Here is an 8,106-nt window from a genome sequence, read left to right as displayed (position 1 = left end):
AGGAGTGCACAGCTCTACAGAATGGACTGGATGTAGAGACGAACAGAAAATAATATGAGTAGTGGAAATAAAATTCCTGAAAAGAGTACGTGGAATGATATATGATAGGAGAAGACCTGAAGACCTGTTGTTGAGATTGTGCACGTACAGGTGGACAGAAAAGCACAGTGGAGAAGTGGGTGAAATGTACACTGATGTGCTGGTTCTGTACCAAAATGCATGTTCTTTATTCCTGGAAATAAGTGATCAAATTCTGAAAAGAGTCAAGTATTCAAGTTCACTGCTCACCATGTACTTTGGGCTATCATCATCATGAGGGATATGCTTCAGGGCTTCATTAATTTCAATTTCCACTTTGAGTAGAGAAACTAAAAGATTAATTCACAATTTTCATGTCAGCCATAGTAAAAAAGATTCTTGCTAAAGATATTGCTATGAATTAATGTTGAGAGTAATCATTTCTGTACAGTAGCAAATTTACATTTAGGAAAGTGTCCTTTATATATTTACACATCAACTCATTTTATTATGGAGAGTGTGAGTGTGCTATTAATGAAATAAAGAATATTTTGTTTTCATTATACTTCCTTGTAATTATATGAATATCATTTTGCTTGCTGGGTAATCCCTTAAATCTATTACCTCTACCCTTAATCCATTAGTAAGGTTGCTTCACGTGTCTGCTGATCAAATGCAAAGCTCTAATGGTACTCACCTGAAGATTGTGATCAAACAGGAGATCGGGTGAGTTCTTTTCAGTTCTGATCAATCAAGAGGCTTTAATCACCTAAGTGGATTCCAGATGATTTACTGGGAAGAAGATGTCCTCGTCTTGTTTCTCAAGGAGACTAGACTACTCTTCTTTGGTTATTTGAATCTGCAATTAAATGAAGTTGATATTAAAAACTTCTCATAAAATATATGAAATAGCATTTGAAAAAAACAGATCATCAAATTGGATTGAATCTTCCAGTTTTCGCATTACATTTATGATAGAACAATGTTCGAAAGAAAATATTGTTATATCCCAATTGTACTTGGTGGAATACTGAATAGATAATACCGTTGTCCTTAAACCTTCTTTATTTCTTTTAGCCGAAGTTACAGTAATCCTGTTAATACAATATCTATATACAGACTCTTCATATAAGTATTTACATAACCAGAGGTTATGATCAACAACCCAATACACTAACATATTTATAAAACTGGTCTATTTTAAACAAGCACTTTGTTACATTACTAATAACAGCCAGTTATACTCTCCTGTTCTATTATAAATAAATATATATGTAAGGTATATCATATTTCCGGGGGGGCCTTTTTTTTTTTTTGTATCAGATAACATAGGTATGTATATGTATTTACATTTCATCCAAAATTTGAATAGTGCTCTTAACAAAAAAAACTTTTTCCTCTATATACAAACTTACTAAAAAATATTATATATTAATATTCAAAAGCAAAGTCTGGTACTCAAACAGGCATAACATAAGATACTTCACAAAGACATGCTATGACATTATTACATAATTTTGTACTGCACCAGACATCGGGCAAAACCAATTCTGAATAGCTAATGCAGGTATGATCTAAGCAGTAAAATTGTTACTACTACTTTCCCTGCTTTTCAGTCTTGTTAATTAACATGATCTCTCCATCTTTGTATTTCACAAGATTATCCTCGTTACTTGCAAACTTAAATTTATTTTCCTGCATTATCATTTCAAGATCTTCATTCCATTTGCATTCTTTTGTTAGAACATCTGCAATCATGTCTTTCTTTCCATCCAGCCAACTGTAAGACTCAATACAGCCCTCAGTCAACATGTCTTTCATCTCCTGTATGCTGTTCCTGAGAAGCCTTTCCTCAACCTGCTTGGTACTCCCAGCAGATTCTAGCAGGGGTATTGAATCTGTGAACAATTTGATTGGAATTTTCTTTCCATACTGACCAAATAATAACTGTTCAATCTGACTCGCAAAAAACTGACTGTTATCAATAATCTTAGTCATACTTCTGGTTTCAGCCGCCTTTGCAGAATGACATACCTTCTGGATAGTCTTTGACTTCCAGTAAATAGGGACCACACGTCCATTTCTCTTACTTCCTAGTAAAATCAGATTGCCACTTATGCTTCTCTCATGTGTATTAAAGGAAGCATCTGTAAATCCATATATCTTCAAATATTCTTTTTTGTCAACTCTTGTAAATTCTACTTTATTTGGCCTCTCATTTATCTTATCAATCACAAAATTTACCTTTTTAAGATCTTTCAATGTAGCACTACTATTTTTCTTGGACATCTGCAATGCTGTGATAGAAAGTTCAGGTCTTGTATTGGCTGCTAACCAGCTAAACTTTCCTACATGCTTGCGAAATACTTTCAGTTCCTGACTAGTCAAAGGTTCACCAGCTTTTCCTTTCCTGATATCTTCCACTTTCTCAAGACTCCTCGCATAATCATCCATTGAGATTGTTATTCCAGTTTCTGTTTTGTTGATATCTATCCCTGTGAACCGAAATTTATTCTTTTCTATCTTTGAAACCTGTAATTTTTCTTTACACAAGTCTGTTACTTTCTTTACAAATTCTTTTGTACCAGCTATCGAAAAGTCATCTACATGAGTAAGTATCATACCAATCAGATATCCTTCACTCTGCTGATAGTAGAATGCCTCATCTCCACTCACAGTCTTCAGACCTTCTTCCTTAAAAATCTGCTGAACTTTCAGCCAAAATTTTCTACTGGCATCATCCAATCCATATAATGGTTTTCTGAGTTTCCAAATAATGTTTTCTTTTTTCAAATCCTTTGAAGGTTCTACAAATACATTCCTGTTAAGTATGTTTGACTGCAAAAATGCTGCTTTGATGTCAATAGACTGAAGCTCAAAATTCTCATTTGCAGCCAAGGACAAGAAGACTTTCATGCTTTCACGCATAGCTGTTGGTGAATCAGTTTGGGGTTTTTCTTTTTCATGAAATCCCTTGGCGACAATTCTCCCTTTGTAATCAGTTTTTTGTCCGTCATGCTTCTCCTTTTTCGTGATCACCCATCTGCTGCCTATCTTTTCTTGCCCTACATCTTCCACCTCTTCAAAAGTGTCAAAATGTAACAAATTTTCATATTCTTTCTTCTTTGCTTCTAACACTTCTGGCATCTTGTGATATTTAACAGGTAATTCCACTACGTAACTTGTTATTTCCTCACAAAAACACTGTTTTTTCTGAAGTCAACCAGAATGCTCCAATGAAATCCTTTTCAGTCTCTTCTTTATCATCTTGAGATCTTGTCTTCATTCTTAGATTACTGGCTGGAGGATCCACTGATATTTTCTCTTCTCCTGCCATTTTAGGAGTAGAGTCCACTGCTTTTGCTTCGTTGCTTACTTCTCTTGAAATTTCCGTAGGAATATTTCTTTGAGAGCAAAGTTGTACTTTACAACTGGCTACTTTCTTTAAATCGCCATTCGCCCAGATGTAAACATCTCTTCCTCTGTGTGTGAAAACCTTTACTGGACCACACCAGGCTTTTTTCATTTTATCTTGGTAAAATACCATATCCCCCTCTTTGTAAATGATGTTATTAAATTTATTGTTTTGCTGTTGTGAAGCCCTTTTCAGCTTTGAAGAATATTCAGCTTCCCTGAATTGCTTGGTGATCATGTGATGTCTCTCGATCATTAACTTCACATTCTCACTGTCAAACATTGACTCAGTGGCGACATTTCCTGTAGAAATTCCAGGTATTGTTACAGCCTTTCCTGTCACCAATTGCATAGGGTTATATCCTAAAATACTGGTGTTTGTATTATGAGTCCAAGCAGCCATCTCTACAGCTTTCTTTAAAGCAATTTTCTTATCTGCCTCTCGAATTTTCTTCACTGTCATATCTGCAGAATAATGGTTACGTTCGTTTATTCCATTGCTCCAGGGTGAGTAATTTGGACCAAATTTTACTTCAAAACCTAGTTTTGAAGCAAACTCGTTAACTTCCGTTATCTGCCCAGTATCCTTGAGAAGGGAACCCAAACCTCCAGTTCCATGCTGTGTTGAGAGATTCAACCACTGACTCGGCGGTTTTATCCTTCAAAACAGCTCCTTGAATAAATCTGGTGAAGGAACAGATCATCCATAATACATAAGTCTCTTCATATTGTTTTAAGTCCATGGTTACAATCTGATTAAAATCAGAAACTATTGGTAATGCAACTTTAGGAGTGCCCTGGGATCTCTTGCATTTTTTTACATACATTGCAGTTCTCACACACTTCTTTTATTGTTTCTCGCATTTTCTCATTAAGTTTTCCTGCATTCCTATATGCATGAAGTAGTTGATTTTCATTCTTGTGGTTGGTTACTTCATGAATCTTTTTCACCTTCTCATAACTCTCTATATCTACTTCCTTCTTCAAGTAAAATACAGTGGCGTCTGTAGTCCAAAATGCCCTATCCTCATACAGCTGAAGAACCATATGACCTCCTGCAGTATACATACATTCGAACTCACGGGTTGTGTCGTCGTTGATTGTCACTTTATCTCTATGCATACTCAGATCCATTTTCCATTTTTTCATAGTATTTCTACCACACAACAATGGCACATATTCAGCATCCAGCACAAAAGCTCCAAGCAAAATCCTTCTGAAAGTATCAGTTTTTTCAGATTCCTTTATTGTTATTGGTATTTCTAAAATTTCCTTACTTTCATATATTCTACTTGGACCAAATCTGAATTTTTGGAAACATCTCCTTTTATGCAAATTTTCTTTCTTAATACCATTCTTCTTCAGATATTTTTCTAGCCAACTTTTTCCAACTAAGCTACTTGGACAACCAGTATCCAAAATCAGAGCTCCTACTTCGGTAACTTCTTTAGCAAACATTACATCGCTGATATCTACATCAATGATCTCTGATACTTCTTCCATACTTACAAAATTCACATTCTTTCCTTTCTTCAACATTTCTTCAATCTTTTCCAAGATTTTTGCTACATTTTCTTCGACCTTAATCACTCTTTCTGTCAAATTTTGCTGCTGTTTCTGATCATTTGACACAGACCTACTATTAGAAGATGATCTTCCAGTTGAAAATGGCCTACCATTGGAGTATTGTCTAAAACTGGACGACTGCCTCGAAGATGATCCTGGACTTGATGGTGTCCGCGAGGGAGCTCTCCTATATGTTCCAGACTGAGTCCTCCAAAATCCTGGATTAGAATCTGATCTACGAAATCTATGAAAATCAGGCCTTTGCTTAAAATTTTGCCATCTTTGCCATCTACTTCTATTTTCGCCATAGTGAACCGAAGACAAATTCTCAGATGATCCTGAAAATTTAGTTCTAATATTTCTATTATTTTCGATTTTTAACTTTCTGTATTCGATCTTTAGAAGATTAAAAACTTCATTGTCTTCTCTTGGTCTCCTATCAGTTCCATCATGTGTCTCCATAGCATCCATCAGTCTTCTATTCTCTTCTGCATTAATATTCCCCCGATTATATGCTTTTTCTACCATCATAACACCTAACAAGTAATACAAATGCACAGTAACTTCCTCTCTCATACAATCACAGATCAAGACTTCAAACTTGTCTCAGTAAGTTTCATTAGTATCCTCTTCCTTTACGGAAAATTCCAAGATTGACTTGAGAACATCAATACACTTCTCAGCTGTAGTTTTTGCATACTTTTGCTTAAGAATTTCCAAAACTGCTGCTTCATTTTTGTTTAGAGCTTCAGATGTTTTATCCAATAGCACAGAAACAACATAATCTTTAACATTAGTATTTTTCTTCAGGCTCTCTACTAAATCAGTATACTTCGTAAAATCATCATCCTTGTTCGAGGTATTCCACGCTTCTACTTCTTGAAAAAACTTTTCAAAAGTTTGACCAACCCAGATTGGAGGAGGTTTCGCTTTAGTAATCTGTGTTGATCTTTTAGCTTCCAATCCTTTGGCAATTTCTTCACCAATAGTTTTTCCCATTGTAATGATTGCTGTTAAATCATAAGCACCTTCTTTTACCACACTTGTCGAAATATCTTTATGCATAATTTTGATATGCTGTTCCTTTTCCATCCTGTTCAGGAAATTCTTTTTACATATATCACATTTAATAGCTGTTTTTCTTGTGTCCATACGTGCCACATTTACAGAAAACATTCCATGTGCAGATAAAATATCTTCTATCCTATCTACTTCATCCTGGGTCCATTTCCTATTTGGGTCACAATCCTTTTCATCGTTTTTGTGACCAAGCAAAGGTCCTCCACAATTTTTACAATGATGAAAGACAAAACTACCATCGGTTTTCTGAATATGACCAAATTTTTCAAGTTCACAAATCTCTTTGTTCAAATCCATGCTTCCTCTGTACATAACATTCATTTTAATTTAATTTTTCTTAATCACCAGGGGAATTTTCAGGGTAACCTTCAGCTTAAATTTTCGAAATGTTTAAATTTGAAAAATATTAACTTAATTTATATTTATAAAATGATAAGAAAAAAATACACGCATACTAGAGGTCTCGTAAATTTTCTTGGGTGTAAAACTTCTCACTCAGAATGTTCTTTGAAGCGTCAACTTATGTCAACCAGCGTCAACTTTTCAATAGAAGAAGTAATACTGGTAATATAAGTAATACCTCTTGTTGTCTTCTTCCTACATGAGGAACCTTACATTCCGCATATCATCTTAGGGGGAGCTTTTTGGCGGGAAAAGTTCAAGTTCCTTGGTTCTTCTAAACATAGCTGATGGTTGACCCCTCCACCCCCCTTGGTAAGGGTGTTTTACTCCATGTTTTCTGGCACTTTAGACTTTAAAAAAAATTTCACAAAACTTTCGGAACTTATTAATTACAAGAAAGCACTTGTTAATCTCGATGTCCAGGTCCGAGATTCGATGACGTCTCTGCTACCATTTGTTATATCCCAATTGTACTTGGTGGAATACTGAATAGATAATACCGTTGTCCTTAAACCTTCTTTATTTCCTTTAGCCGAAGTTACAGTAATCCTGTTAATACAATATCTATATACAGACTCTTCATATAAGTATTTACATAACCAGAGGTAAATGTTAACTGCTCTTTGGTAAATGATCAACAACCCAATATACTAACATATTTATAAAACTGGTCTATTTTAAACAAGCACTTTGTTACATTACTAATAACAGCCAGTTATACTCTCCTGTTCTATTATAAATAAATATATATGTAAGGTATATCAAATATTCCATATTCATTTCAATAATCTTAATAAATTTACATTTAAAAGGACAATCCGGAATCAAATGGCTCCTTCATTCCAAGTCTTATTGACCAAATCGTCCAGCAATAAATCTTAAGAAAAATATAGAAGTTGAAGAGAGGAGGCTCTGTGCAAAGAAGTGGAAGATGACTCTAGAGAAGGACAAGGTTAAGGAATGGTTGTGTCTGGTACTCACCGACATCGATCCGAGACGAGAAGTGAAGGAATTAACACTTTGAGAGATGACCTGCTTTTCCCTGAGGTCAGACTCTATTTCCAGAATGCAGATAATGTCTGTTGTTTAGGTACATTGCCGAACCCTTCCAGCCATGCAGAGGCTCTTGTAGTTTTTGCAGCCTATAGGAAAAAGGTCTCAAAAAAGGCCTTAAAAACTCTCCACTCCTGCCCAAGTGCTGGCTTGATGCAGACTGCCCAGACAACAAAATAAAAACCATGAAAAGGTGTCGTATAAGCATGACCTCTCACCAGAGGGCTGATTTAGGTGCCATTTGAAGAAATGGTGGAATTTCCCAAAAGAAGCTCAACAAATAATTCTCCTGAAAACATGTAATAAACAAAGAATTAATCTTTGGTGAAAAAAAATAGGTTTAAAGCATCTTGCTTATTGAGTGAAGACAAATTAGGTAAGTAAAATCCTTCTGATGAAACTATTTAGAAGAGGGGATTTTTACAATTAGTTTCTAAAGACAAAAGTTGAATGATTGAAAACTCCAAGTTAATCTTTACTTATTTTTGTGATTCAGAAATAAAAAAAGTAATTTAGGACATATCTGTCTGTCTGTGTCTCTGTCTGTCTGTGCTGCCGAAGTGAGATATCCAA

At 35.1% G+C, this 8,106-nt stretch overlaps 1 long non-coding RNA gene across 1 annotated transcript in view; it reads right to left on the bottom strand.

Moving 5' to 3' along the window:
- The window catches only part of LOC137633568 (uncharacterized), a 7,962-nt gene extending 303 nt beyond the window's left edge, over positions 1 to 7,659 (bottom strand). The window contains exons 1-2 of the long non-coding RNA XR_011042277.1: positions 7,462 to 7,659; positions 716 to 877 (exon numbers count right to left, since the gene is read on the bottom strand). This is a non-coding gene — a long non-coding RNA (uncharacterized lncRNA). The remainder of the gene's footprint in view (positions 1 to 715; positions 878 to 7,461) is intronic.
- Positions 7,660 to 8,106: the final 447 nt, after the last annotated feature.

Source organism: Palaemon carinicauda, chromosome 43 (assembly GCF_036898095.1).
Source record: "Palaemon carinicauda isolate YSFRI2023 chromosome 43, ASM3689809v2, whole genome shotgun sequence".
NCBI lineage: Eukaryota > Metazoa > Arthropoda > Malacostraca > Decapoda > Palaemonidae > Palaemon > Palaemon carinicauda.
This window is presented reverse-complemented; position numbering and strand designations above follow the sequence as displayed.